Raw genomic sequence first — 22,925 nt, 5'->3', positions numbered from 1 at the left:
CCATGGTTCAATGGTGCCCTAAATGAAGAAAGATGGTCACTGAGATTAGCGGAACATAAATGGCATCAACACCCCTCATCTCCACATCTAACCTTACTGAGACAATCCAGGAAAGCGTATAAAAAAGCATTATTAAATCAAAAAAAGAATTCTTCAGGAAAGAACTGGATAACGCAGTAAATAGACCAAGGAAACTCTTCAATCTACTTAAAGATCAATCAAACAAGGCGGCCAAAATGGCTCCAGTCATTTCCAAAACTAACTTAAACAGCGAAGACTTCTCAATCTTCTTTACAAACAAAGCCAACTCTTTGGAGAGGGAACTAAAAAAGGCTGCGGATGACATGGAAATGGAGAAGGGCCAGGGAGATAAGGTGCTGGATGATCTAGAATCAGCTGAACTGAAAAAACAATGCCAGATGGTCAGATTTTACACAGGTTAGTGAATTAGACATTTCAAAGATCATGGCGACCTCGAAACCTAACAATCATTGCAATAATCCCCTACCAGCGAAATGCTGGTCCTCCATAAATCACCTGCTAATCCCGGTTTGGGCTAAGATCATTAATGCCTCGTTGTCACAAGGTCAAATACAGGCCTGCTTAAAAACAGGACAAGTCATCCCGCTACTAAAAAAAACGTCTGAGAACCCATTAGATGAGAACAATTTTAGACCGGTAACCAATATTCCCATGTTGGCCAAAATTATGGAAAAATGTGTCCAACAACAATTGAGCCTACACATCTCTGACTTCAAGCTTCTAAACGATTGCCAATCCGGTTTCCGTCCAAACCACAGTACAGAAACTGCGATTATACACATAGTAGATGACACTTTACTGGCTCTTGATCATAATGAAACATGCCTACTAATCTTACTGGACTTGTCATCAGCTTTCGACACGGTGACCCATGCCTATATACTCGATCGAATGAAAAACAGGATGGAATTTTTTGGGTACAGTGCTATCCTGGTTCAGCTCCTTTCTGGAGTATAGATCACAAAAATTCACTGTCAACCAGACCCTTTCAAGCGCAACCGACAATACTATAGGAGTTCCACAAGGTTCAACGCTATCTCCATCACTCTTTAATCTATACGTAGAACCTCTTATGGAAATACTTCGAAAAGCTAACATTGGGAAATACTTCGAAAAGCTAACATTGCTTTCCATGTGTATGCTGATGACACTCAGCTATACATTAAGATTGCCTCGACTGATGATATAAAGACAATGAACCTAGCTCTAACAAGAACACTTCAATGGCTAACCAAGAACCACCTAAAACTAAATGCTCAAAAAACTGAATTCCTTCTGATTACCCCTAAAAAAAGCAAAACATAGATGGCAGGATGGTCCAACCTCGTCACTGCACTAAAGTGCAATCCGAAGATTGTGGAGTCAACTAAATCTCTGAGTATCATTCTGGACAAAAACCTTAATATGTCTTCACATATCAACACAATGGCAAAAAACACCAGATTCCACTTGAGTTACTTACGAAAAAGAAAACCTTTTTTAAATAAAGCAGACCTCAAGACAGCAGTTCAATCATTGGTCATCTCAAGGATTGAATATGGTTGCACAACCTTAGCTGGACTCGCTAAGATCTCAACAGCCCCGTTGAAAGCATGTCTTAATGCAGCCACAAGACTAATAAAGGGATCCAAAAAAGTCTACCATATCTCCCCCCCACTTGAAAGCTCTCAACTGACTTCCTTTCCAAGCATGAATTCAGTTCAAACTGGCATGCATCACCCACAAAGCAATACACAACAATACTCCAGTCTACCTCGCCCAGAAACTTACGCTGTCTGGAGGGTCACGTTCCTACAGGAGCAAGGCTGATCTACTACTGAAACCTGCACGCTTCCATAAGAAAAGAACGTATGACCGAGCATTCTCAGGGGCCGCACCGAGAATTTGGAACGCCCTCCCCCCGAATTGAGAAGAATTCCAACCATCGCAAAATTTTAAAAAGAAGCAAAATCGTTCTATATGAGGAAATTTCTCCCTTAATTCCTTAAAACTGTTCTTTATTTATTTCATCCTGCCTGGCTGGCACAATTTTCATACTACCAGCTTCACTGTACAATGTTGGCCTTTTATACCCGTTTTTATCTCATTGTTTTTAAAAAAAAATGTCTAAGACTTTATGGTAATCTATCAGTGAACTTTTTAGCCCTTTGGAATTGCAATTACTGCAAACACCTATGTCTAGTAATATGTAAAGTTAGGATTGTTGTTTAAATGCTATTGTAAAGCGCTCTGACACCCTTTGCTGGGTCATATTCGCGCTACAGAAAACACTAAAAATAAAAATAAATAAATAAAATATAGCGCGAACATGACCCAAGGGTATCAGAGCGCTTCACAGTTACATGAGGTAAATAGTTTAGAATACAACGGGTATAGCAAAAGTATATATATGGTTCCGGTACATGCCTTTCTTAACAGTTTGAACAATAACAAGACTAGGATCGGTTTGGTGTGCAAAACGTCCAACAGTAATATTATACATATGGTTCCGATGTGCACCTTTCGTATCTTTTACATCAATACTACAACAATCTATTAATTGTAGTAAAGTACAGTCTAAGAAGTCTCTGCAGCTAACTGGGTGAGTTTATCTTTACATTTGTTGTTGACCTAATGAGGTAGCATCTACAACAGATCCAGTTGGCATCAGTCTATGGTTAGTTTTGTTGTCTTTGTGGTCTTTTTGTGCATGATGTATCCAAATCTGACAGGACTATGCGATATCCGGCAATTAACCATGATGTAGATGATGATCAGTCATTGTCTAGGGTAGAAACTTGCTCATTAGGAAGGTCTTTGCTTCACTCTTTGAATGTTGCCTTGTTTGGAATTTTTCTAATTTTTGGAGGGAGTGAATTCCAGATTCTGGGGGGCCGCTCTGGAGAATGCTCTGTCATACGTTTTCTTCTTCTGAAAGATGGGCGGTTTTAGCAACATGTCTCTGGCATTCCTGGATGGTCTGCTTCCCCTTGATAGCTCAATTTTTTGGGCTTAGTACATTGCTGTTTTGTAGTGAAACGCTTTGTGGGTAATCCATGCCAGTTTAAGTTGAATTCTGGCTTCATATGGTAGCCAGTTTAATGCCTTCAGGTGTGGGGAAATGTGGTTGCATTTTCGAGAACCTGTAATGAGTCTTGCGGCCGCATTGAGACAGACTTTTAGTGGTGCAGTGGAGATTTCAGGTAGACCTGTTAAAGTTGTACATTCATATTCAATCCTTGATATAACTAATGACTGAAGTGCCAATTTGCGGTCCGCCATAGTAATGAATGGTTTCACTTTTGTAATATAGTTCAGGTGATACCAGGGACGTTTTGCCATTGATTTGATGTGGGCTTTCATGTCTAGGTTCTTATCAAGCGTGATTCCTAGTGATTTGGTTGAGTCAACTGGGATACGGGTGCAGCTCAGCGCTGTGATCAGTTTGGTCCATTCCTTCACATTTGCGGGGTTCTTTGGAGATGATATTAATAGGAATTCTGTTTTTTGTGCATTTAATTTCAGATGATTGCTAGTTAACCATTGTTATTACACTTTTTAGGGCTTATTCATTGTCTTGATCTCTTCCAACAACGAGATCTTGATGTTGATCTGAGTGTCACCTTCGTACAAGTGATAGGATATGTTTGCGTACCTGAGAATTTCTGTAAGGGGTTCGACTTATAGGTTGAATTGTGATGGAGATAATGTTGATCCTTGTTGAATGCCAATCGAATTAGGGCATTATGCGGATAGCGTCTGGTTGAACAGGAATCTTTGTGTTCTGTTCTGTAGGTATGATTCAAACCATTTCAGAACATTTCCAGATAATCCCATCCTGTCTTCAAACCGGGCTAGTAACTTTTCATGATTTCCTGTGTCAAATGCAGAAGAAAGGTCAAATAGAATTAGAAGACATGTTTGATTGTGATCCAGGGCCTGTAGCGCATCATCCACTATGTGTCATTAATTAATTGTCTATGTAGTTAATCAATAAAGTTCAGTGTCCAGCACCAAGCCTGATTTAATACTAACTGGAGTGGGAATAGTAAACTAATTAAGTTTAGTGCCCAACATCTAGCCTGACTTAATACTAACTGGAGTGCGAATAGTCAATTCATTAAGTTTAGTGTCCAGCACCTACCCTGACTTAATACTTACTGGAGTATGAATAGTAAATTAATTAAGTTTAGTGTCCAGGACAAACCCTGAGTTAATACTAACTGGAGTGGGAACAATGTATTATTTTAGTTTAGGGTCCAGCACCTACCCTGAATTAATATTAACTGGAGTGGGAATAATGAATTAATTAAGTTTAGTGTCCAGCACCTACGCTGATTTAATACTAACTGGAGTAGGAATAGTAAATTAATTAAGTTCAGTGTCCAGCACCTACCCTGACTTAATAGTAATTGGAGTAGAAATAGTACATTAATTATGTTTAGTGTCCAGCACCTACCCTGACTTAGTACTAACTGGAATGGGAATAGTACATTAATTAAGTTTACTGTCCAGCACCTACCTTGAATTAATACCAACTGGAGTAGGAATCGTAAATTAATTAAGTTCAGTGTCCTGCACCTACCCTGAGGTAATGCTAACTGGAGTGGGAATAACTAATTAATTTAGTTTATTGTCCAGTACCTACCCTGATTTAATACTACCTGGAGTAGGAATAGTAAATTAATTAAGTTAAGTGTCCAGCACCTACCCTGACTTAATACTAACTGGAGTGGGAATAGTAAATTAATTTTTTTTAGTGTCAAGCACCTACCTTGACGTAATACTAACTGGAGTGGGAATAGTGAATTAATTAAGTATAGTGTCCAGCACCTACTCTGATTTAATACTAACTGGAGTAGGACTAGTAAATTTATTAGGTTTAGTGTACAGCACCTACCCTGACTTATTATTAGCTGGAGTGCGAATAGTCAATTAATTACGTTTAGTGTCCAGCACCTACCCTGACTTAATGCTAATTGGAGTGGGAATAGTAAAGTATTTATGTTTAGTGTCCAGCGCCTACCCTGACTTAATACTAACTGAAGTGGGAATAGTAAATTAATTAAGTTTAGTGTCCAGCACCTACCCTGAGTTAATACTAACTGGGTGGGAATAATTCATTAATTTAGTTTAGTGTCTAGCACCTACCCTGAATTAATACTAACTGGAGTAGGAATATTGAATTATTTATGTTTAATGTCCAGCAATTACTCTAAATTAACAGTAACTGGAGTGGGAATAGTAAACTATTTAAGTTTAGTGTCCACCACCTACCCTGACTTAATATTAACTGGAGTGGGAATAGTAAATTAATTAAGTTTAGTGTCCAGCACCTACCCTGAGTTAATACTAACTGGGTGGGAATCATTCATTAATTTAGTTTAGTGTCTAGCACCTACCCTGAATTAATACTAACTGGAGTAGGAATAATGAATTATTTATGTTTAATGTCCAGCAATTACTCTAAATTAACAGTAACTGGAGTGGGAATAGTAAAGTATTTATGTTTAGTGTCCAGCACCTACCCTGACTCAATACTAACTGAAGTGGGAATAGTAAATTAATTAAGTTTAGTGTCCAGCACCTACCCTGAGGTAATACTAACTGGGTGGGATTAATTCATTAATTTAGTTTAGTGTCTAGCACCTACCCTAAATTAATACTAACTGGAGTAGGAATAATGAATTATTTATGTTTAATGTCCAGCAATTACTCTAAATTAACAGTAACTGGAGTGGGAATAGTAAACTATTTAAGTTTAGTGTCCACCACCTACCCTGACTTAATATTAACTGGAGTGGGAATAATTAATTAATTACGTTTAGTGTCCAGCACCTACCCTGATTTAATACTAACTGAAGTAGGAATGGTAAATTAATTAAGGTCAGTGTCCAGCACCTATCCTGACTTAATACTAACTGGAGTAGGAATAGTAAATTAATTAAGTCTAGAGTCCATCACTTACTCTGAATTATTAGTAATTTGTGTGGGAATAGTAAATTACATATATGTATAAATTTGTAACCTTAAAAATTGTAATATGTTTTGTAGTAGTAATGTGTATTAATTATAACAAAGTTATAAATGATAAATTATACAATATATATATATATATATATATATATATATATATATATATATATATATATATATATATCATCATTCACCCACCTGAGGACAATAATTGATGCAGTAAATTAAAGGTCAGTGTGCGCCTGGGAGGCCATGAGATGTCAGAGGCTCCCCTCCTTTCCTCCGAAGAAGGCCGATGCAGGCCGAAATGCATTAGGATAATTGGAGCCGGTTTGTAAATAAATGAAATGTTTCCCTGCCTGTGGCGTGTGCTCCTCGACTTTTCTTTTGGAGCGGAGAAACTGTGAATGAAATTAACACAGCCTGGGTCCTGGCTGATGAGCGATGCACCCCCTAAGAAAGCGCGCCGGACTCTGCCTTAATTGGACCAACAACGGAAGAAGGTGAAAAACCCAGCTCCGGCAGCGGCGCCACCAGAGACAAGACTTTGGAATGGGCCCCTAAATGCTCTATCATGGCATCGACGGGGACACAGGCATTTCTAGATTGCCAAAAATTAAATGTGACATCGACCACTGAAGGTTCAACATTGCAGGCTTAAAGACGCACTACAAAGACCAGCATGCACGACATCATTCACCCACCTGAGGACAATAATTGATGCAGTAAATTAAAGGTCAGTGTGCGCCTGGGAGGCCATGAGATGTCAGAGGCTCCCCTCCTTTCCTCCGAAGAAGGCCGATGCAGGCCAAAATGCATTAGGATAATTGGAGCCGGTTTGTAAATAAATGAAATGTTTCCCTGCCTGAGGCGTGTGCTCCTCGACTTTTCTTTTGGAGCGGAGAAACTGTGAATGATATATATATATATATATATATATATATATATATATATATATATATATATATATATGTATATATATTTAAATAAAACATATTTAATACAGTACATCTAATAAAAGCATATTGTTTTTTATAAAAGACAATATTAATAAAATGATACGCAAAGGAATAGATTTTTTTTTATTGATGTATATTAGTGATTTAGTAATGAGTAATGAGCCCAAAAAATTGTTTGTGTTAAGTGCATGTAAAATAAATTAGCACACCTAGAGAAAAAACGATATTATTTATTTTACGGACAGAAATGCAGGCATTGCGGACCGATCACTGCCTCCAAATGCTGCGCACGCAAATAGGACAAATTAATGGTGGACGCAACCAACTACACAACAATGGCCAAAGTATGCCTGTACTCCATGCAGCCCTCAATCACAACACACATGCCACAATGATACACCCCAACTTGCTCCTGGACTGGTAAGGAAAGACATGCGCATCATGGAAGAGGCATCTGGAGGTCACCAAACATGTGGACACACCCACATACCATGGTAAAAAAACAACCCGTTCCAGGACCAACTTCCTTTGCACACCACAAGCCGAGATTGGGAGTCAGGACACCATTGACTCACACAGCACAACATCACACCCACCTATCTCCACACAACAACACTCTCACCCACACAGCTCACATATCTCCACCACTACCGTGCACCCTTCACCCCTCACCCATGTGCACCATGCCCCCCAAGAAAATGCCCAAATCCACCGACTCAGATTGGACAGTGATGGTAGGCGAGATAATCAGGGGAGAACCACATTTGTTTGTGAACCTAGTCAAAAACACTCCACTTGCGCGCAACAATCAGATGCGGGCAAGGATCCACAACAAAGTCAATGCCGTAGTGTCCACCCTACGCACTGTATGTGGCATCAGGAGGTGGTGACTCGACCGCATGGGCTGGCTCAAGCATCGGGCCCAGAGGAACCCCGCGGCGGATCAGAAAACTGGTGGCGGCCCTCCCATTTCACCACTAGCCTTCCCTGAATGGGAGGAGAAGGGAGGAGAAGATGCCTGCCATAATGCATCCACAGAGTCTCACATGAATCGAGGTGGGACTGGAGGCTGGCAAATACTAACAAAATGAGCACATCACACTGCAATGTACTGTTGTGTAACCCTGGGCGGAGCTTGCAGAGTTGCACTACGCGAAGCTGCGCGAAGTGGAAATAAAACTCAGTCGCACTACGTGGAGCTCCGCGAGTATGGGAGTACAGTAGAAAAATGCAGTTCGCAGTGATTGCACAGTGCCGGATGCTGGTCCACACTGTGCAATCATTGTGAACAGCACCATGCACAGCGCAAGCTTACCTTTTCTGCCGCTCGAGTATATTTTTACTTGAGCGGCAGCTTTCTCAACATGAACGGGCAGTTTCTCAACACGAGCATACGCAACCACTCGCAATGAGAAACCTGAACTCCCCCCCCCCCCAACTTTGAGAAATCTCGCCAGGATGTTTATTTTTCCAGGCTCGCGCTCGCCAACTTGAAGTTGGCAATCGCAAATGAGAAAAAATCCCACCAGGAGGTGGGCTGTGCGAATAGGAGTTTTTCAGAACTCCGTATAACACGGAATGCAAGAAACTTCGCAAACTCTGTGAGCAGAGCGGAGTTTACCGCCCAGAGTTACTGTTGTGCACAAGTGAGCTCCAATCAGACGCCCACATCAAACTCATATGGAATGCACACTTGCAATATGAATGGATCACACACCAGCCATGTGGAATCCAGCACCATCGAGAGTGCCTCCTAACAGGTAGCTAGCCATCTTACTGGGTAAGGGTTGGTGAGACATGACAGCGAGACCACAGCTCCCACAAGGCCCTACATAGTATAACTAAGGTAGGCTCAGTCAGTTAGTTGTCAGACTTGTCACCGACCTGTCACAGACCCATCAGACGCAGAAGATGGCGGATGCCACAGAGGTCAGAGATGCTGATTGAGCACTCTGAGAGAATAATCGAGAGAGAAGAGATGGAGAGAGAGAAAAATTGGAGAAATTGCTGAAGAAGACAAACCTGTCCATCTAGAAGGGGGAAGGATAGGGGAGAGCAGTACCAGAGAGGGGTGCAACGCTGGCATTGCACTTAGAAGAGGTCACCTGTCCTGACCTGAACATGTCCTGAACTGTTGGCTCCTGACTACTCGGGAGTCCCTATCCCAGCTCCTTGGCCAGGGGTTGGTCCTCACACCATTCTAGGTAAATATAAATCTGTGTGATATGTCCTTGTACCGTTTCCTTTTCCACCCTTCCCAGGTACCAACGTCATGAGATTTTACTAAGTCTTTATGTTTTACTTTGATCATTTTCTCCTTAAAAGTTGGTGTTTGACATGTATTGATATTTGACTGACAACATTTTTGCATAGCTAAAGCTTTTAAAACACTCTTGAGTCTGTGGTCATTCAAATTAATAAAGATAAAAGTAATTTCTACCTATTCTGCTAACAACCTGATCTATTGACCAGAGGAAATTGAGAACTAAGGTGATAACGTTTGGTAAGAAATGATGTAAAGGTACATTTTATTACAAGATAAATATAAGTCCTGATCACCAGCTGTGATTTTCCGCTTATGTATGCGTGTTTTATGGGCCCATAACTTAAGAAATCGTATGAATAAGTTAGATCCCAGACCAAGATTACCGCAATATGAAACTCTAAAAGAGTGGGAGACAGAAGTATTTGAGCGAGACAGGTCCCGAAGTGACAGAAATTGGAGTAAGCTTTATCCAAAGTTTCTGAAAGAGAAAAGAGATAAGCAAATGGAAAAATGGAGACAGTTCATGCTAGTGGAAGGACTATATCCTGTTTTTACCTCGGGAGAACCGTCAGGAAGTAAAAGTGCATCGGGGCAAGATGGCGTCCACGCTGGACGCATGAGTAAGCCGCTCCTGCCGGACCTCTCGAAGCTAATGGATGCACGGTGAAACGGACCTGAGCAAACTGAGCAAACTGAAGAGCTACGCAAAGTATTCAAGGGAGCAATTAAAATCTCACCTTTTGTATGATTGCGATACGGGCGGTGGTGGAGCTAGTTACTCGGAGGACGAAATCGGTCCGCTGGGCGTCTCTCTGGCAGCACCTGAACCGGCTACTGATTCAGCGCACCTGGGCTGCGCGGCGCCTGCGAGTGAAGCAAGGCGGGTTAGAGGTCAGAGGCAAGCCACAGTATCAGCAGACGGCGTTGGTTCCGAAGATGGGGCCAAAGGGAAGGAGAGCCCGGGGACAGGGGGCTGTCACTGAAAATGCAGACGGAGCTGCGATAGCTGAGATAGCTCTGCCACCTGCACCATCGGTTCCGGTCATACTCTCCATACCTCCTGTGCCTGCCGTGAGTAACAATACAGAGCATGCTGCGGTATCTGCCAAGGAGGGGGAGGTTGCTAGTTTACAAAAGAAAATATTGATGATGTTTTCAGCAACTAAACCAAAGGATACTGGGAAGCTAAAGCTTAAAAAACAGGTCGAGGGGTCAGGAGCAGAGGGAGTACAGAAGACGGTGCCTGTTCAAGTGATTACAACTTTAACCCCTGCTCCAGCTCCTAACTCCAGACGGGCTGTGAATAAGGAGGCAATGATTACAGCTGAAAGTTCAAGCGTAGAGCGTTTGGGCAGCGCCCTCACCCCAGACACTATAATACCGGCTTCAACTAGATCTAGTAGCTGCACCCGGTCTGATGCTAGTGTTTTGACAATTTCTACCACGGAGAAGGGAGATGATGTGGCTACCCCATCAGATATCAGGTCGGATCTCCAAAATAGCGATGAGTTAGCGATACCTATTGGGTGCAAGACTGATTCGGCGGATTTTTCTCCATGTCAGAACAATCTATGTCATCCTCTGAGGACCTAGCAGAGCTGTACGCTACTCGTATGAGTATGGAGGATGGATGCTTAGAGGAAGAAAGTGGCCACAGTAGCTTGAATGATTTAAAGGAGAAAGATGGGATAGAGCATGGAACTGTTCGGAGGTTGCGATTAGATACAAGAGAAACCAGAAGAGACTTTAAACACAGAAGCTGTGGCAACTGATTTAGATTCGGAAATGGAGGATATCTCCCTGGGGCTGATCTATCAAACCATGATACAGCATAGGGAGGAGACACAAGAGGATAGTTTGAGAGTTCAGAATTCCTGTAAAAAGTTGCAGAACTGTGTGAGGCGGTTTGTGAAATCGCATTCAGAATTTTTGACCAGGGCTACGGAGGCAGAATCACGTATTTCTTTGCTAGAAGACGAGGTAGTTCAACAAAGAAAAACTATAGAAGTGCATATGGCTACTAAGGAAGACTTTAATTGGAAACTTGTTTATATTGAGAATCGATCCCGAAGAAATAACTTGAGATTTTTGAAGATTGCGGAGGGGAAAGAGGGGTCTGATACTCGAGGCTTCATAGTGTCACTCTTGAAAGAAGTAATGCCAGAAGTTAACAAATGGGATTGGGACCGGGAGGTGGAAAGGGCCCATAGATTTCCTTTTAGAGTTAATTCACGGGATCAGAAACCCAGAGCTATATTGGTGGCCTTTAACAGTTTTCAAGAGCGTGAGGAATTATTTATGAGAGCTCGCCCTGATTAAAAATGTAAGGCTCTCGAGTGTGATTTTTTTGTAAGACCAGATCTCTGCAAGCAATCTGTAGAAGTGCGATGGCAGCTAAGACAGCATATTTCTAAATTTCAAGAAAAAAGAGCGCAGGCATACTTAATGTTTCCTGCTAAACTTAAGGTTATTTACAAGGAACGCACAAGATTTATTATGACTGACATTGCAGCTAAAGATTTTTTGCTGACTTTGTAAATGCAGAGAGATATTGAGTATGAATTGTTGTAAGTTTATTTGAGATTTGCATAAAGAGAGCAAAGAAGTTGATAGTTTTTGCATAGGCATAAGCTTGCTCAGGAGGTTTCATCAGAACAGGGGGATTAAGTACGGTGAGAACTAAGTAGATAAAACTCTGTGGGGGGACGGCAGGGGGTTTGGGGGCAAACTCGCATCACAGGACCATAAGTCCTAAAGTCTCTGCTAAGGGAGAAGGGCAGGGTGGGAGAGGGTGGGCAAGTCTGAAGAGGGGGGTTGGGTGGGGAAAGGGGTCACGGGGGTGTAAAAAAGGGGGGATAAAGAGTTCACAGCAAAATACATGGTAAATATGTGGATAAAAGCTTACAAGAAAAGAATGGTTGTGCAGCATTTATTATTGTTTTTTTGTGATTTTGGATGGGAGGGTGATAGACAGATTGTGGCAGTCATGGGCTTACAAGTACAACTACAATTATAATGGCGAATAAAGGATTAAGAATTTGCTCGAAGAATGTGTCTGGGCTGAATAATCTGATAAAAAGACAAAAAATAGCTGCAGAATTGAAATATATCCAACCTGACATAGTGTGTATACAGGAAACACACACCCCATGGTCAAAAAGAGGGGTGTTAAAAGATCTGGGCTTTACATTAGTTGCTGCCTCTGGACAGACCAGTATGTTAAGGGGGGTAGCTATATTAATTAAAGATAACACTATAATTATCGGTCGGAAAGCTGTGGATAAAAATGGGCGCTGGGCCATTGCAGAGTGTAGGAGTGGGGACAGGCTGTTAACTTTAGCTACTGTTTATGGAGCAAATTTGGACGACCCCACTCCTTTGTATGAAATGAATTTGGAGCCAGTTAATTTTTCACAACCGATAGTGATTTGTGGGGATATGAATATAAATTTGTCGAATAATGCAATACAGGATGGGTATGGTAATTATAAAGGTCAAAAACCAAGAGTGTATGCCCTTGCTAATTTACTACAAGATCAAGGCCTAATTGATGTATGGGGAAAGCTTCGTGGGGGGGATAATGGTTTACTTTTTATTCACATCCCCATAAAAAATTAGTTAGATTAGAATATTTTTTCGCCCCAGAAAACTTGTTGGAAGGTGCTAAAATCAGAACTTACCCCAGAATCACTTCTGATCATTCTCCGATAATGATTGAAATACAGAGGCGAGAGAAGAGGCTAACACCCTCTATTTTTTCCTATGATCGGAAATTGGGACTGAATGAAGAATTTAATACACATGTGAAAAGTTGGATTCGATCTTTCTTTATTAACAATCAGGGTACGGCTAATATTGGTATAGTGTGGGACACTTTCAAAGCGGGGTTCCGGGGAGAGTGCATTAGTTTCTCATCTTGCCAGCAAAAGAAATTTATAAAAGAACTTGATAAACTATATGAATTGTTGGCAAATGCAGAGATCCTTCTAACAAAGGAAGTTGTCCTGGGTAGAAAGGAGCTTTGGGAGGTCAAAAATGGGGTTGCAAAGGCTAGAGCTAATATTCTCAGTTTTTGGGATACAGAAATTGCAAGGAGATGTTTAACCTCTAAAATGCAAAGTTACGAATTTGGGGAAAAAATTGGTAAAAGATTAGCGGTAAGATGGCGAATGAAGCAGTCTGCTCGGAACATCAATTCAATGAAAGATTCTCAGGGTGTATCTCACTCAGAGCCGGAACACATTCTTAGTATATTTCAAAATTTTTATGCTGAACTTTATTCGAAGGATGAAAGTTCAGATGCAACTACTCAATGGAGTGCTAGATTGGATATAGGGCTGAAAGTTTTAGATCCTTTAATTGCAGATGATTTGGATCTACCAATAACGATGGTAGAGCTAGAAATGGCAGTGAAGAGCTTAGCAGTTGGTAAGGCCGCTGGCCCAGATAGAATACCTGCGGAAGTATATAAACAATTTTTTAATACTTTAAAGGATGAATTGCTGTATGTAATGCTAGAAGCACAGCAGGGAAATCCACCTAGCATGTGGTCTGAAGCGACTATTGCGTTTCTTTGCAAAAAAGGTAAACCTGCGGATAATGTGGGATCCTATCAACCAATATCTTTATTGAACGTTGATAATAAGATTTATTCAAAGATTTTGGCCAATCGATTATCTAAGGTTGTAACATCTTTAGTTTCTCGACAACAGCACGGTTATATACCGAAAAGAGGAACGGTGGATCACATAAATAAAGGTATTACGTTGTTTGACTTCGCGGCAGTAAATAATCAGAAATTAGTGATTTTTCTGTTAGACGCAGAAAAAGCGTTTGATCGTGTGTGCTGGGATTATTTATGGAGATTAATGGCCAAAATGGGATTCGGTCAGAAATATATTAAGGCAATTAAATCTTTATATTTTAAACCAACTGCCAAAATCTCTGTTTTAGGAGCTCTCTCTAAGTCTTTAAACATCACTAGAGGGACTCGCCAAGGTTGTCCCTGCTCCCCTTTATTATTTGCTTTGTTTATTAATCCTTTTGTACAACAATTAAATCAAAATCCTCTAATACCCCCCTTTATAGTATCTGATTTCGCTTTTTCTGTCTTCGCTTACGCGGATGATATTGCGGTGGTTACTGTCAATCCAGATACTGCCATTTTAGAGATTGAGAGGCTTGCAAAAGATTTTGGAATGATAACAGGCTATAAGCTTAATGAATCAAAAACCCAGATTCTATGTTCAGAAGCCCTAATTTGGGAAGACGAGAGGGTGGTGAAGGAGGTTACGTACCTCGGGATATTGATTAAGACTAATATGACAGAACTGATTGACTCTAACTGGAACTCTGTATATGATAAAATTAAGATTTCACTTGAGAGATGGGAACGATTATATTTGACCATTATTGGACACACTAACATTATAAAGATGAATGTTTTACCTAAAGTGTTATATCTGTTTAGGTCAATACCTTTGGAAATTCCAAAATCTAAGATACAGGCTTTGCAATCTCTGTGTGGGAAATTCATCTGGAGTCCCGGGAAACCAAGACGGGCTATGAAACATATGATGCTACCAACTGAAAGGGGAGGGTTAGGGGTACCAGATTTTTTTCTTTATTATATAGTTTGTTTTCTATTAAAAATGAGAATATTGATTACAGGAGAGTCAACTGAGCATATGTATAACCACCCATCAATATTTGAAATCTTGTTGGGATCCTATGTGAAGCAGAGTTTTTTTGTTGAAATTGATGGCAGTTATTATAAGCGTACCCGATTTAAGGTATTAATGGGAGCTTATAAGACGTGGAGATGGTTAATGCGAACAATTGCAATTGGGAAGCCTTCGTATTATACTCCTTTCTGCGCATCAAGATTACTGCCTAGCATATTTTTGGATGGAATGGCTTTAAATTGGCAAAAAAAGGCTGGGTGACATGTGCATGGTGGATGGCAAGTGTAAATCTTTTGTGAAATGATCCGATCAGTTTGATTTACCCAGAAGCTATTTTTTTCAATTTCTACAAATTCGGGATTTTTTCAACAGACAAAAGTTAATTTTACATAAGCACCAAGTTATTGAGGGGGTTAGTGGACAAGTGAAAATTGGTACTTAGTATAGAATGCTTGTAGTAGAGAAGGTGGCCGATCTTCAGAAATTTAGGGTAAAATGGGTCAATAGTCTAGGGGACACAGAAGTAGTTGTGGAAGATCTTATCTTGTTGTCTAAAGAAGCTTTAATGTCGGCTAATTTAAAAGCACAATTCTTTAAAACCCTGTTTGATTTATATTATACACCTGAACGTTTGTCCAAATGGGGGGAGAGCTTTGATGGAAAATGTTTCGGGTGCAAAACTGATTATGCAGACAGTATACACATTTTTGTTTCTTGTCCTAGATTGGCCGGATTCTTAGAAGATATTGAAAAATGTATGTCTTTAGTGCTTAATTTTCGCCTGACGATTACCCCTTCGATGTTGGTGTTGGGGAAAATTCCTAAAGATAATCCTGCTGATAGATTATATAGTTTTCGCCATTTTATTTTCTTTACTATGACTGTTGCACGAATGTGCATTGCTACAGAGTGGCTACAGGAAAAACCACTGTTATTTCAACAATGGCGAGCACGAATGTATAGCTTATATTAATTGGAGTGGGGTCTCTTTTCAGCTTCTGGGTCTAGGAGAAAGAAAAAAATGGGTTTGAAAATCTGGGGGACCTTCTCAGATTATTATGAAGATTGAGTATGCTATGAAATTTGAATGGTATTTATATTTATTGAAATCTTTTTCTCTGCACGTGTATAACTCAGCTTATGGTTTCGCTGTTTTGGATGTATTAAGCCATTCTTTATATGTATTATTTGATTTATCTTTTTTTTGGTATTTTTTTGTCTTCTCTTCCTTGGTATTGTGGTACTATTTCATTTATTCTTGATGTTGCATTTATGCTGTGTATTTATGCTGTGAACCAATAAAATAAAATAAATAAAAAAAAGGAAGTAAAAGTGCAGGGAAACATTTATTGTCTAGTGGTGATTCGGATGATGATTTATTAGATGATTTTTTTAATGAAAAATCCGCCACCTTACCAAGAAGAAACTCATAGGGTTACTCCTAGTGCTCCATTCTTACAACCACTGTTAGTACCGCAGGTTTTACATGAAACCTCACTAGAAAAAGTACTTCAAGAAAGAGAAAAGGAAGCCTTAAATAAACAGCATAGTGAATTAATTCAGAAAATCTCCCATTTAAATACAAGTCCTGGAGCTCTGACAACACCTTTAAGTATAGGTCCCGTAGTTACTTTGTATGGAGATAAGTAAACTAATCCTAAAACCCCTGTTCTGACTACACCTGTAGTTCAGCCAAGAAAGGAAACCCTAATAGTTGATGATCAAGTAAGTGAATGCGAGTCGGTAATTTCCTTAATGGATTTACCTATACGAGAACAAGTAAGTGACTCAATCAGGAAAATTACACCCCCATGTTCAAAAGAGGTACAAATTGAGACATCCTCAGGAACAAGGCATGCAACTGTAGTAAGTCCAGAAGAATTAGATAGATGGACTCAAAACATAGAGAAGCCTAAATCACAGCCAAAGGTATTCGACATATTCAAATTGAGGGTGGAACTAGAAGAAATGGTAGCAGGAAATGTGGGATTGGGCAGACTGAACTGATTTGATGAAGATGAATTATTATTTATATGCAGAAGTATTACTCGCAATACAAAAATATATCATGAAAAATTTGGCTTCGGAAATGGGAATTGACATTGGCAAATCAAAGGTATTGCAGAAACCGTATAGAGCTGAGTTTTCTGTCAAAGATTTGGAAAACATGAATGTGTCAGGTCATAAATTGCAGATAAAGGAATTGTTGTCGTTGTTGCAAAAATGGGGAGATTTGGACAAATGGAAAGTTAGATGGACAAAGAAAAAAGAAGTACAGGCAAACAAAAAGTCTTCTGAGTATTTACTAAAAGAAGCAGAAACGGTTTATTGGTTGTGTCCAATGAGAGAAGTGCCAGGAGGAGGTTATGTACATGTCCCATGGTCCCGACAGGATATTTTAGCATTTACTAATGATTTCCCAAAGCTTAGAGAAAAACCTGTTGAATGGTATCGACAAGTTGAAAGGTTTTTGAAAGTGTCGAAAGTACTGTTAAATGATTTAGATGGTTTATTTGACATCGTTGTTCCAGCTAACTTGTGGTCCGAGTGCAAAATCACTGTAGACTAGCCTAGTGATGAATACCCTCGAGACCCAAAGACAGGAGCACCTTCAGGGGAGGTGATGAAGAAATACAATCAGGTGATAACCTATTTGAAGGGAAAGGATTCCTCCAAAAAAAACTGATTGGACTAAAATAGACAGAACTACCCAAAATAAAGATGAATCTGTACATGCATATTATGAACGCCTCTTGCAGGAATTTAAACAGTGCAGTGGTTTAGAAAATTCTGATAATAAAGACATTACACACTTCATTCATCGTTTTGTGTCTGGACTAAAACTTGAAATTTCCCAAACAATTAAAGAGCATAAACTGTGTTGGCAAGCAAAGCCTATCGACGAAATTCTCAAGTATGCAAAATACTGTGAGGATGAAATCGATTATAAGAGAAAGAAATTGGAAGAAAAAGTAATGTGAGCTCAAGTAAAGATGGCAGAGCAACAGGTACTTCAATTAAGTCAGCTAGCAAATAATCAGAGAAAGGGGGAATGCCAAGGTGAAGGAAGTGGAGGCAAACCCAGGGGGAAAATGAGTAAAGAAGAGGCAAAGAAAAAGTTTCCATGTCATGGGTGCAAAAATTGGGACATTGGAGGAATGAGTGTGAATTAATACAGAATAATAATGTCCGAACTCAAAATTTAAATCCACAGATGCAGAATGAGGTGTCAATGAGACAGCCGCAACAGGTAATACAGAATCAATTGCCGCAAGCCCCTATGCCAGATTTTGTGAGTCAACCAAAACACAGTGTGGAGTTTCGGGAGGGAAGTGGTAAGAAAAATACGGTAACCCCACAGTTTCCTTTGCAGGACACATTTTTTGAGTTTGAAGAAGATTGACAGTGCTTAAGAGGGGGGAAGAGGATTTGCCTACTTGGCGCATCCTTACCAGTAGATCAGTCAGGTCCTTACATTGAAGGGAAAGTGGAAGGAAATGATGTTACCTTTTTGTTGGATATTTGTGCTACCCTTTCTACTGTGAGAACAGCTGACATCCCAAACCTACCCCTCTCAGGAGAAGCGATCCAAGTAGTGGGTATTTCTAATAAACAAATTAGGACCCCTTTCACCGAACCTATGGAAGTTTGTATTGGTAACTTCCGAGAAATGCATACATTTGTAGTATGCGATTATAGCCCTGTAAACTTGCTAGGAAGAGATCTACTGTGCAAAGTTAACTGCACAATCTTTTGCACACCCAATGGTGTGGAAATACAAACCCCCAATGAAGACGGAGTGTATAAAAGCATGCTAGCCAGACAAGAAGCAGACGTTAAAAAGATGACTCTAGAACAGTGTTTCCCAAACTGTGGTCCGCAGACCCCCTGGGATCCCTGACCCATTCCCAGGGGTCCGCAGCCAGCAGTTTTAAAAGCACTGCAACGTATCTTGTTTAATTAGCAGTTTTCAAAGAACAATAAAAGTGTCAAGATAATGGCAGTGATTAATTTCCCTGCTGGAGAGACATGAGAGTTTTGTCCAGTGGCAGCAGTGACTGAACTAATGTAGCAGAGAGGGTTAATATGCCTACTGCAAAGAACATGTACCAGGCATTTTAAAAAACAGTATTTGATATTCATTGGTCAGTGGGTTACTGCTTTTGTCAGATATTGTTTTGTTACAGTGCAGTTCATAAGTGACAATCGTAATCTAGCACATTGACCAAATAACTGTCATCAAACAGCTGCTTGCAAGGTACAAGTTAGTGACATGTTTTTCTCAGTCTTTCAGTATTCTGATGCTTCTAAAAAGGTTTATTTGGGTGGAAATACATTTTTATTGTTAAAGTCAATGCTAACCACTGTGTTATGTCCTGAATCCTGAGTTTGTGCTTCTCCAGACCAGCACTCCTTGAGTTTTTGCTTTTCCAGAACCAGCCTCCTTGGCTTAACAACACACTCCACTACTTCAGAAACGCAGGGCTGCACCATATTTACAAGAATATGGTGCAACCCTGCATTTCCCCTGCGCTGGCGCTACACTAAACAGGGGAAGATTGTTTATGTACAGGAAGGTCCCCCATCCTGCACATAAACAATCTTGAAATGTCATTTTGTCACTTCTATGTGTGCTGCTTAATGCATCACACATGGTAGTTACAAAATGTCATTTTTTTTAAAGATTGTTGATGTGCAGGAAGGGTCACCTTCCTGAACATAAACAATCCAAGGCGTTTTACAAAAACGAGGAGAAATTAAACATTTCTCCTTGTTTCGCCAAGTTTAGACCAGGTTTTCCCTGGTCTTAATTTTGGTGCTGCTTCCCATTTACACTGCTCTTGTAAATAGGGGCAGCGTCAAAATCAATGGGTGTTGCAGGGGAAACACTGACTGCAACATCCACTGCCCACCCCTTTCACTCTAAGCATTGTGTGAAAGGGGGTCTTATTAACAAGGAACCGTTAAGCCACGCTAGGTGGCTTAACATTGCCTTGTAAATAAGGCAAAGCACCTATCGCCATGGGAATGTCTCAAAAAGTGATGTTCCCATGGTGATAGGGGCTTGTAAATATGCCCCTAAAATCATTAGTAATTTGAGTATTTTTGTATGCACATGAGTATTAATTTTTTTCCGAATTACTGTTTTAATGTTTGAAATTTAAATCCTACAAATTGCTTGGGGGTTCCTGGCTTCCAGTGGTGACTCAATGGGGGTCCTCAGGAGTCAAAAGTTTGGGAACCACTGCTCTAGAAGATTTACATGAAGAACTAAAGCCTTTTGTGAATCCTGATGTATGGGATTTTACTGGGAAAGAGGTAGGCCTAATGGCAGATGTTGATCCCATAAAAGTGACAGTGAAGGAAGGTGCAGTTTACCCAAATATTCAACAGTACAAAACGAGTCCCGAACTAAAAGCAGGAGTTGCGCTACAAATAGGGCGTTTGGTTGAACAATGTATTTTGGAAGAAATAATGAGCAGTCCTTATAATTCACCTATAATTGGCATAAAGAAACCAAATAGAAAGCACAGGGTCGTACAAGACCTCCGTAAAATTAATAAAATTGTCATCCCATGATGCCCAGTTTTACCAAATCCAGCTATGATTCTGTGTCAGATACCATGGGGAGCCGGATGGTTCACTGTAATTGGTTTATGTCATTCCTTCTTTTCCATCCCGCTACATCCAGATAGCACATTTTTATTCTCACTTGAATTTGACAACCATGTTTACGTTTGGGATTGTGCCCCTCAGGGGTACACTGAAAGTCCATCCATCTTTAATCAGATTCTGAAAAAGTGCCTTGAATCACTGGTACTGCCCGGAAAATCTGTCCTGGTGCAGTATATCGATGACCTATTGTTGGCATCGAGAAGAAGAAACGATTGTGTGATCGATTCCATTGCATTGCTGAACCATCTAGCAAAAAGTGGACATAAAGTATCTGGGACACCAGAAAGTACAGAAAGTACAGGGTCGTACAAGACCTCGGTAAAATTAATAAAATTGTCATCCCATGTTGCCCAGTTGTACCAAATCCAGCTGTGATTCTGTGTCAGATACCATGGGGAGCCGGATGGTTCACTGTAGTTGGTTTATGTCATGCCTTCTTTTCCATCCCGCTACATCCAGATAGCAAATTTTTATTCTCACTTGAATTTGACAACCATGTTTACGTTTGGAATTGCGCCCCTCAGGGGTACACGGAAAGTCCATCCATCTTTAATCAGATTCTGAAAAAGTGCCTTGATTCACTGGTACTGCCCGGAAAATCTGTCCTGGTGCAGTATATCGATGACCTATTGTTGGCATCGAGAACAAGAAATGATTGTGTGATCGATTCCATTGCATTGCTGAACAATCTAGCAAAAAGTGGACATAAAGTATCTGGGACACCAGATAGAAAGAGTGGTTAGGAGAGTGACATGTGAAAGAATCAAAATAATTCAAAACATGAAGTTACCCCAAACTCAGAAAGAAATCAGAATGTTTCTTGGAGTTGTAGGTTACTGCAGGCAGTGGATTGTGGGATTTGCAGTGCTTGCAAAGCCGTTAATTCAAATGACAAAAAAACGAGCAGAATATCCAGTTGAATGGGACGATGAAAGCATGACTGCCTTTTTAAAATTGCGTAACAGTCTGTGTGTAGCTCCCGCATTAGGGAGGCCTGACCATTCAAATGAATTTGCACTATTTTGTGACACAAGAGACAATTGTGCACTTTCAGTCTTAACCCAGACTTATGGATTGATGCGACGACCTGTGGCATATTTTTCTGCAACATTGGACCCTGTGGCATCTGCACTGCCGAGTTGTCTGAAAGCAGTAGCTGCAACATGAATGAGTCTTGAGCAAAGTGAATCCATTGTTATGGGACATTCTGTAACAGTGTATGTTCCCTATCTTCCATGATTTCTTTGAGGAAATATATAAAGAAGAACTTCCCAATGACCAGCAGACTAGGGATAACTGCCTCAAAGACATTCTGCTCCCTGCTCTTTCAACAGCACAGAATAAAGCTCTGGAGAGTGAGATAACAGAGGATGAAGTGAGGAAAGCTCTACGTCAATCCAAAAAAGGGAAGGCGGCCGGCCCAGATGGCCTCCCAGGAGAGATATATAGAGCCCTGGAAGATGTTATTACCCCGGTGCTGAAGGTTTTATTTAATGACATCTTAATAGAAGGAAATCCAACACCTAAATCATGGGGGGAAGCTACAATTGTGCTTATTCCAAAACCAGGCAAATCGCCTCGGGAATGCGGGTCATATCGACCAATATCCTTGCTCAACAACGACTATAAAATCTTTACAACCATAATGTCAACAAGATTGAGTAGTGTAATAAGTAATATAATACACCAAGATCAAAAGGGCTTTATTAAAGGCCGACAACTATCGGAATTAACACACGACCTGATAGGAGCCATAGACATTGCATCAGCCTTTTCTTTACCTCTGGCCACTCTCACGCTAGATGCAAACAAGGCGTTTGATAGAGTTAATTGGCCCTACCTCGAGGATGTTCTTAAAAAATTTAATTTTGGAAGTAGATTCTGTAGAGCGATATTCCAACTATACAGTGCTCCCTCGGCCAGGATATTGGTAAATGGTTTCTTGACGGAGGCATTTCATATCACCAGAGGTACAAGACAGGGCTGTCCGCTCTCCCCACTCCTCTTTAACTTATATATTGAGCCATTCGCTCAGGTTTTGCGGGCAGAGGCGAACATTTCATCATTTAGGTTTGGAGAGTGGGAGAGGCGGGTAGCACTTTACGCCGATGATATTCTTATTTTTACAGCTGATCCAAAAACAACACTTCCTGTAGTTATACAGCGAGCAGAAGAATTTGGGCTTATTTCGGGGTACGACATTAACTCAAGTAAGACTGAAATAATGACTTGGAATATACCAGAACAACATTTGGGTATAAACGTGTCATCTTCCATGCGGTATCTTGGAATACGAATCACCCAGGATGTGGGCAATATTGGTCAAAGAAACCTGGATAGAAT

This window comes from Lissotriton vulgaris, chromosome 9 (assembly GCF_964263255.1).
Source record: "Lissotriton vulgaris chromosome 9, aLisVul1.2, whole genome shotgun sequence".
Classification (NCBI taxonomy): Eukaryota; Metazoa; Chordata; class Amphibia; order Caudata; family Salamandridae; genus Lissotriton; species Lissotriton vulgaris.
The sequence above is the reverse complement of the archived record's forward strand: the minus strand, read 5'-3'. Positions refer to the sequence as shown.